Here is an 8,746-nt window from a genome sequence, read left to right as displayed (position 1 = left end):
GACTTGATTCTTGCGCTCCTCTGGTCTGCTGTTGGGAGTCTGTATAATATTCTTTATTTCAGTCAGTGTATGCTTAATTTCTAGTTGGTCCTTTATCACAACATTGAGGGTCTCACTAGATTTCTTGAGGATCTCACTACATTTATCGGCGGTTTCTAGAAAGTTCTTGAAAAACCTTAAAAGTGTGGTTTTGAACTCTATATCTAGTAGGTCGTTTTCCTCCATTTCTGTCATTTGTGTCCTGTTTCTTTGTCTCAGCATTTTTTATGCTTCGCTGTGTCGATAGAGTGGCTTTCTGTGCTAAGTGTCCTATAGGGCCGGGTGGCTCAGCCTCCCCAATTACCTGAGGTAGACACTCTTGGTGCACCCCTTTGTGGATTTTGTGCACAGTCTTGTTGTAGTTAAGCCTTGATTGTTGTAGGTAACACTGGGAGGGATTGACCTCCAGGCCACTTGGCTGTGAGAATCAGCTGGGTCTACGGTGGGAGAACTTCGGTGCTGAAGACACCCTTATGGGGCAAGACTTGCTTCAGTGGGGCTTTGGTGCTCACTGAGTCTGCCCCCTGAGTGTGTCTCTTATGGATCTGCGGAGTTATAATTGGATGGTCCCACTCTGACAACTGGGTACACTGGTTCTTGGATCTAAGGAGGTGCTAATCTAGCCTCTGCCTGAGGCTACCCTGCAGAAGCCAGCTGTAAAGCAATGCAAGTTGCCATGGGGCCTTGGGCAGCTGCAGTTTGTTAAGTAATTTTCAGATTACAAAGGGCCGGGCCTTTCATATGCAAATGCCTCGGTGCACAGCTTGGGTGGGGCAGAGCCCCAGGGGTTCAACTGGGCGGGCGGAGCGAGCAGTATGGCTGCTCTCAGTCCTGTCCTCAGAGGCCCCAGCAATCACTGAGTGTGCCTCTGAGAGAAAGCTGCCCTCAAGGTCCAACTGATGCCAGACAGTGCCGTTTCTCCTGTATGAGTCTGGGTCCCCAGAGGATTTGCCCGGAACTGGAGCTCAGAGCCTGAGACTCCCTCCGGATTGAAAAAGACAATCATGACCTCAGCCGCCAGCCCTCTCCTCATGCACCTCCGCACCTTTGTATTTTACTTCCGCACCGCACCTCCTCTGAGTCTTGATATGCTTTTCTCTTTCCTTCTAGTTGTAGAATTTCCACTCAGCCAGCCTTCCTGTGGTTCTGGGGGATGTCGGTTCTGTCTTTTAGTTGTATTTTTGAAGTGGTTGTGCGAGGCAGCAATCTCCGGTGTTTACCTATGCAACCATCTTTGTTTCCCTATCTGTCTATTTTTTAAAGGCCCATGAGTTTGCACTCCAATTCCAATCTAATACTTCAGGATTATTTTTAGCCTCTCCCTTTTCTTTATATGTAAATTTCTTCTCTATCTCAAGAAAGCTGGCTCTCATTATCTCCATGTGGTTATTTATGTATTCAGTATCTCTGTCGATAAGTAATTTCTCTACCATTCTGGTTGCCTCCTTGGTTCCCAAAGCCATCTGCTGCTACCTTTGTGGTCACTACTACTTCCAAGAGAAGGGGAGGGAAGGAATGGGGAGGGAAGGAGATGAAGGGAGAAAGGAATAGAAAACTAACTGGTTCAGAAATGAGGGAAGGAAGGGATATGTATTTTTTTAAAATATATTTTATTGATTTTTTACAGAGAGGAAGGGAGAGAGATAGATAGCTAGAAACATCGATGAGAGAGAAACATTGATCAGCTGCCTCCTGCACATCTCCCACTGGGGTTGTGCCCGCAACCCAGGCACATGCCCTTGACCGGAATCAAACCCGGGACCCTTTGGTCCGCAGGCCGACGCTCTATCCACTGAGCCAAACCGGTTTCGGCGGATATGTATTTTTTAACGCTCCTTTTTAACACCATTTTTTAATCCTTTAATCCTTTTGGATTAAAAAATCCAAACAGTATGAGGCAGGAATCTGTCTCAATTTCCCCCAACTATAACAATCAATTGTGCTCTTCCCTCTTGCGGCCATCATAGGAACGCCAATGGTCAAAATGAAGTTCAATCCCTTTGTGCTTTCTGACCGGAGCAAGAACAGTAAAAGGTATTTTAATGCACCTTCCACTTTCGAAGGAAGATCATGTCGTCTCCTCTTTCCAAAGAGCTGAGACAGAAGTACAATGTTCAGTCCATGCCCATCTGAAAGGATGATGACGTTCAGATTGTTCGAGGACATTAGAAAGGGCAGCAAATTGGCACAGTAGTCCAGGTTTACAGGAAGAAATAGGTCATCTACACTGAACGAGTGCAACGGGAAAAAGCTAATGGGACAACTGTTCATGTGGGCATTCACCCCAGCAAGGTGGTTATCACTAGACTAAAGCTGGACAAAGACCGCAAAAAGATCCTTGAACGTAAAGCCAAATCATGCCAAGTAGGAAAGGAAAAGGGAAAGTACAAGGAGGAAACAATTGAGAAGATGCAGGAATAAAGTAATATTATATACAACTTTCATTAAAAACTTAAAATGAAGAAAAAACAACAACAATCAATTATATTTGTTGAAGAGTGTGTCCTCCCCTCTGTCTTAGTCACAGTTCCCTTGGCGGTGGTCTGTGTACGGACACAACTCAAGGATGCAAGAAAAGTTCGTGCCTCAGGTTGTAACTAGAACAGGAAAGTCAGGAACTTAAGTGCTGTAGGCAGTTAGACAGACGTGAGCAGAGCAAGGTCAATGGGCCAGAAACAGAAGGTCACCAACGTGGAAAGCCCCAGGAGCCTAGCAATGGACAATCAATTGTAGGGTGGGACCTTGCCCACAGGGCAACTTTTCCTCCCCTAGCAGATCGCTGGGCATGCGGTTTGGACCCCCTGACCGTTCCTCCCTAGAGATAACATCTAGGCCTCAGTTGTATTTCAACTTCAGTCCCAGATAAGCAGCAAAACCAGTCCCGGTGACCTCAGGACCAGCTGCATGGAATAATGACCCCCTGCCCTGATGCCGGCCAATCAGTTAGTGGAGACCACAACCCTGATCCCTGGAGTCCAGTGCAGTGGTTCTCAACCTTGGCTGCACATTAGAATCACTTGGGAATCTTTTTAAAATCCTGATTTCTGGGCCTCCTCCTCTGGAAATTCTGTTTCTTTGTTACTAATGTTGTAGCCTCACCCCATAACAAAGAAACAGAATTTCCGGAGGATGAGGCCTAGAAATCAGGATTTTAAAAAGATTCCCAGGTGATTCTAATGTGCAGCCAAGGTTTAGAACCACTGCTCTAAACCCAGTCTAGACTAGAATGCTGGGGTGCTGCTCACCAAGAGGGAGAGATCATGTCTGGTGTGGTCCTTTCACAAACAGTGTGGGTTGGTGTGGGGGGTGCTTATGGAGCGTTTTCCTGTATTGCTACCTTCAGGGAGAAATGGGTTCCTGAGGAAGTCTGGTTAAGCTAGTTTCCCCAAGGTGAAGGAGCTGGTGCCTTGGAATCACTGTTCACTGGAGAAGCCTGAATTACCTACTGTACCCAGAGCATTAAGCGCCCCCCCCACCACCCCCTGCTTGTGTTATGTTTAGCTGACTGCTGAGGGTTGCAGCATTTCCGAGACCGAGCGACAGACACTTCTCTTTTCCTCTCAGAAATAGGCCTTCAGTCCGGCCAGGCTTACAGGATCTGTTCTTACAGAAATGGGACATGTACAGTCTGGGTTTCTCTAGTCTCCTGTCTGGCGTCTGCTTCCTTCATGCAGAACTGCTTACTAAGGACTTTAAGAATGTTAGTACTGGCTCTGTTGTTGGTTGAGAGAGTAAAACACATCACAAGATGGCCCACAAGACAAAAAAGAAATAAAGGAAAAAAGAACAAAAGGGAAACACCCCAGACCACCCTGTGACCTCTTTTCTGCTACCACCTGGCCTAAGGCATCATCTTGCTCACCTGACTCTTGCCCCACTCTCACCCTGATTTAGGGTATTCTCAACAAGGCAGCCAGCAGGATTTATTAAAACATAAAAAGGTGAAATAAAAGGCATTCAGATTGGAAAGGGAGTAAAACTATATTTGTGGATATGTTCTTATATCTAGAAAAATCTTGAGAAATCTACTAAAAACTATTAGAACTAATGAGTTTACCAAGGTGACAGGATATGAGATAAATATATAAAAATTAATTGTGTTTCTATACACTTGTAATGGACAATACAAAAATGAAATGAAAACAATTTCATTTATAATAGCATCAACCAAATAAAACAGTTGGGGAGAAATTTAACAAAGGAAGTGAAGATTCCTGAAATATATTCTGAAAGTTACAAAACATAGTTGAAAGAAATGAAAGATCTACATAAATGGAAAAACATCTGTGTTCATAGTTCAGAAAACTGAATATTGCTATGATAGCAATACTCCCCAAATTGATCTATAGATTCAATGTAGTCCCTATTGGAGTTGCAACTAGCTTTTCTTTCTTTCTTTCTTTTTTTTTTTTTTTTGGTTGAAATTGACAAGCTGATCCTAAAATTTATATGGAAACTCAAGGAATCCACAATAGCCAAAGCAATCCTGAAAAAAAAATTTGGAGAACTCACACTTTTCAATTTCAAAACTTACTATAGATATAATAAGGTAATGTGGCATCAGGATAGACATCTAGATCAATGAGATACAGATAAAATTCATATATCTATGGTTAATTGATTTTTGACAAGGATGCCAAGACCCTTCAATGGGAAAGGATAATGTTTTCAACAAATGAAGTTGAGACAACAGGATAGCCACAAGTCAAAGAATGAAGCTGGAACCCCTATCTTACACCATGTAAAAAAATTAAATCAAAATGGATCAAAGACCTAAATGTAAAAGCCAAAACTATAAAGGGAATCCTAGTACACTGCTGGTGGGAATACAGACTAGTACAGCCATTTTGGAAAACAGTATGGGGGTTCCTCAAAAAATTAAATATGGAACTGCCATTTAAACCAATGATCCCACTTCTAGGAATATACCCCAAGAAACCTGAAATATCAATCAGAAAGAATGCATGTACCCCTATGTTCATAGCAGCATAATTTACAATAGTAATGGAACAGAGTGCGGAATCTCAGAGAGAAGGCAGGCAGGGTAGACGGGTGGAAGGTAATGAACCAAAGACCTTGTATGCATATATGCATGGCCCATGGACACAGACAATAGGGTGGTGAAGGCGGGGGGCGGGGTAGGCTGAAGGGGGTCAATAGGGAGTAAGGGGGATATATGTAATATTTTCAACAATAAATACTTATTAAAAAAAATAAAGCATAGGTATAAATCTGACCCTGGATTTGGCAACAGATTCTTTGCTATGACACCAAAAGTATAGGCAACAGAAGAAAAAGATAAATCAAATTTTATCAATATAAATTGAAAAGATAGTTCACAGAGTGGAAAGAAAATATTTGCAAGTCTAGGATATATAAAGAATATCTATAACTCAGTAATAAAAAGATAAACTAATTTAAAAATAGGTGAAGGATTTGAATAGATATTTCTCCCAAGAAGATATACAAATGGCCACTAAGCACATGAAAAGATGCTCAACATCACTAGTTGTCAGGGAAGTACAAATCAAAACCACAGTGCTGTAACACTTCACACCCACAAGATGACTAGAATATAACAATGAGGTAGTAAGTGCTAACAAGTATGTGAAGTAAGAGCTTCACACATTGCTGATGGGTGTGTAAAATGGTGCAGCCACTTTGAAAAACAGTCTGGAGATCTGGTAAAAAGTTAAACACATAGTTACCATTTGATCCAGCAATTCCACTTTTGGGTATATTTCATGAGAAATGAAAACATATGTCAAACAAATATTTGTATACAGATGTTTATAAAAATATTATTCATAACAGCCAAAAAGTGAAAACAACCCAAAACTCCATTTACTGATGAGTGGATAAACAAAATGCAGTATATTTTTACAATGGAATATTGTTTGGCTATAAAAAAGAAACGAAGTTCTTACCCCATTATCTTGCTCCATTTTTCTCTCCCATAGCACTTACCATTTTCTTAGTAGGTACTCAAAATACTTACTAACCTAGTCTACAACTATAGAGTATGGAATAAGATACTGATTATATAGAGACCCTGCTGGGCTGAGCATTTACCCTTTGGTTGCTGGATCATAGAGAGATCTGGGGAGAAGGTGGTATTCTCAGGAAGGGCCCGGGAAGCTAGGGGACACCTGGGCCTTAGGGCAGAGGGACAGAAATATTTCAGCTGCTCTGGATTACTAGTTCACGCCGGTTGAATATTAGCTCTGCTTATATTATGTTAATTTCTTATTATATTTATTTTCAATATCTCCCATTGGAATGTAAGCTACATGAAGGCAAGAAGGTCTGCTTGCTTTGTTCACTGATGTGTCCCCAACATCTAGAGATGTATGTGGCACATGGTAGGCTTTCCAATAATTGGTTGAATAAATGAATAGCCTACTTAGAAATAACAGCATGCAGATTCTGAAAATAGGTGCTGCCTCATTACAACCTGGACCTCTGATAGTAAGAGTTTTTCAGCTGCAACATGTGTTGAGAAGGTCTGTGTGCTGATGGCCCAGGACCAACAATTTGATTCTATCAGTCACTGAAAATGCCTAGACAAATTTCTGGAGCAAGAGGTGAGAGGGAGTGGATTAGTTGCAAAGAGTAGAAACTAAATTCAAACTATAGAGATGGGAAAGAATTTATTTCTCACATAAAAGTGAAAAGTCCAGGGTCTAGTCAGGCTTCAGGCTCAGCTGGATCCAGGAATTCCAACAATGCCATCAGGAATTCCTTGGCCCTGGTAATAAGTGCTAACCAGCATGTGAAGTAAGAGCTTCACAAATATGGCCACAGGCATCTCTAGATTTAGTTCTGTCAGCCAAGCAAACTCCTGGGGGATGATAGGGCCCTTTTCTGAATAGTTGGCCCAGGTTGAGTCTCATGTAATCCCTGAACCACCTCTGAAGCCAGAAGAACAGAGATGAAAGGGGAGGGGGAGGTAGACAGCCAGGTAGGCAGTTCCTGGTGCAGGTTGGCCAATGCTACCAAGGATCCAGAAGCAGGAAGCAGGTCCCTGGCTGAGTCCAGGGATTCAGACAGACCTCTGCCTAAGAGGAAGATGGAAGCCCAATTACCCACAGAGAGGAGGGAAGCCCACTAACTTCATACCAAATGGAAATGGCTTTCAAAAGCTATGTGACACAGTGTTGGACTCTTGACATAGTTTAATGGTACAGTGGGAAAGATTTGCTGATGAATTAAGTATGAAGAGTGAGAGAAAGAGAGGAGTCCAGGATGGTCGAAGGTTAGGGCTCTGGGCAATTAGAAGGATTAAGATGCCTTCATCCTTGAGTGGAAGTCAGGAGGTCAGCTTTATCCATGTTACTTTGAGGTATTTACTAACATACAAATGGAGGAAGATGTTAGGGAAACAATTGGACATACAAGCCTACAGAAGAGATGTCCAGCGGGGAATATAAATTTCAGAGTTGTCAGCAGATGAATAATACTTAAATCCATGAGCCTGGTTGAACACCTAGGGGGTGAACAGAGACAGAACAGTGGAAAGATCCAGGACTGAGCCCAGGGATGCTGAAACGTTAGGGGACGGGGAGATGTGGAACCAGAAAAAGGAGACTTCAGAAGAGCATCCAGTGAAATAAGAGAAACACGGAGAGAAGGAGGAGTTCTGGAAACAAGGCAAAGAGTGTGTCCAGGAGGAGGAAGTTGATCAATTGTGTCAAATGCTGTTTATAGAGAACTGAGGATTGATCAGAGAGGTTAGCAATGTTGCAAATGACCTTGGCCAGAGCTATTTTGGTGAACCATGTAAGCAAAAGCTTGATTGTAGTGCATTTAATAGAGAATGGAAAGAAAGGAATTGGAGTCAGTAAGCAGAGAAGAAACCTTTTTATAAAGAGTTTTTCTGTGAAGGAGAACAGAGAAATTGAGTTATGGTGCAAAAGGGGAAGTGGTGTCAAGAGGCATTTAAAAAATGTAATGCTTTATATACAATTTTTTGTCAGTTTTCTTTTACATTATTTTTTAGTTAGTCTTTATTTGGAGGTAAAGGCGTATTCACATGCAATTGTAAAACATAATCCAGAAAGATCCCATGTACATTTACCTAGTTTCCCCAAATGGCAACATCTCACACACCACGGTACAATGTCAAAACCAGAGACTGACATTAACAGAGTCAACATATGAAGTCTTTTCATCACCACAAGGGTTCCTAATGTTGCCCTTTAAGTGCCACACCCCTGCCCCAACCTCAGCAACCACCAATCTGTTACTCATCTCTGTTATTTTGTCATTTTTAGAATGTTATTATGTAACTAGAGGCCTGATGCACGAAGAGTAGCCCTTCCTTCCCCCAGCTGCCAGCACTGGCTTCCCTCTGGCATCTGAGACCCAGGCTCCCCTTGAAGCCCAGGCTTCGTTCAGAAGGTCGTCTGGAAGGATGTCCAGTCTAATTAGCATATTACACTTTTATTATTATAGATTGAACCATAGAGTATGTGGCCTTTTGGTATTGGTTTTTTGTTGGTTTGTTTTTTATGCTCAGCATAATTCTCTGGAGTGTCATCCAGGTTGCATTGAACTATCAATAGCTCATTTTTTTTACTGCTGGGTAGTATTCCATGGTATTGATGTAACAGAGTTTATCTGTTGAAAAATATCTGGGTTGTTTCTAGTTTTGGGCTATCACAAATGAAACTGCTATAAACATGGATACAAAAGTATTTTGTGTGAA

General features: G+C 42.1%; 1 pseudogene; it reads left to right on the top strand.

The window, feature by feature from the left end:
* Positions 1-2,023: 2,023 nt before the first annotated feature.
* On the top strand, positions 2,024-2,501 carry LOC107184199 (annotated as a pseudogene).
* The last annotated feature ends 6,245 nt before the right edge of the window (positions 2,502-8,746 follow it).

The sequence above is a fragment of the Myotis davidii genome, unplaced genomic scaffold (genome assembly GCF_000327345.1).
Source record: "Myotis davidii unplaced genomic scaffold, ASM32734v1 scaffold663, whole genome shotgun sequence".
NCBI classification, from domain to species: Eukaryota; Metazoa; Chordata; class Mammalia; order Chiroptera; family Vespertilionidae; genus Myotis; species Myotis davidii.
This window is presented reverse-complemented; position numbering and strand designations above follow the sequence as displayed.